This window comes from Geospiza fortis, unplaced genomic scaffold (genome assembly GCF_000277835.1).
Source record: "Geospiza fortis unplaced genomic scaffold, GeoFor_1.0 scaffold157, whole genome shotgun sequence".
NCBI classification, from domain to species: Eukaryota; Metazoa; Chordata; class Aves; order Passeriformes; family Thraupidae; genus Geospiza; species Geospiza fortis.
In genome coordinates this window covers 1,132,574-1,133,526 of record NW_005054314.1, presented here as the reverse complement: position 1 = coordinate 1,133,526, position 953 = coordinate 1,132,574, and positions in this window count along the sequence as shown.

The window sequence follows — 953 nt, the reverse complement described above, 5'->3', positions numbered from 1 at the left end:
CGGAAGAGCAGAAAAAGTCTTTACAAGACTTTTCTGGGCTCAAATTTTAGTTCTCATGTTGTGGTTTGAAACCTGTGAAGATCGTTCTCTGGGGAGAAAACAAACCAACCAACCTGCTTGAACTTACTTACATGCATTTACATCAGAGTGCATATACAACACAGAAAAATAAAAATGGCAATATTTACTGTTTATCTATGCTGAATGGCCTGAAGCCATTTCTTTTCTCCTAACACTCCTTCAACTTTGAAATCCGTTGCTCCATTGGTCGATAAATATTAATAAACCTGACTGTTTTGGGAGCTTTTAAAGTTCATTCATATGAGCCAGATTTTCGTGGCAAATGTTGTAGATTTATTGGTTTAATTTTCTTAAGCTTACTGATCTTGCAGTTCTTGGGCACAGAAAAGTCAACAGGTGTCCATTTAAGGATTGCAAAGATGAGTTTATTAATCTATCAAGAGCAAATCTATGTAATATTCAAAGTTTGTCTATTTTGACTGTTAACTCTGATGAATCATATTTGCATTCTCTCTCATCTGGCTAACTTTAAAACATTTCCAAATTACAAATAAATTGTCCAGTGTAAAAAAAAAATAAATTCTAATATGGAAGCCTTGAATATAGTTAATAACCAAAGCAAGGGGAAGGTGGGAGGGTTGATTTTTTTTTCTTTCTTTTTGTGGGAGGGAGAGAGGAGGGTATAGATTAGAGTATATGGTATTGCTTAAATTGGGGGGTTTTTTTCCAGGTTCTCTGCTAATTGTATTCCTAAAATGCACTTTTGTATAGAAAACCGTTCTCTGTACATTCTGTATCTACTTTACACAATGTTTATAGAGATTTTTCTGAAGTTGTGAAGGATTTACTGAAAGCTCTGATGCTGTTGAATTTAAGTTTTCCTTGTATTTGAAAATAGTTATGTGCATATTGAAGTACAGGTTGGAATTAAA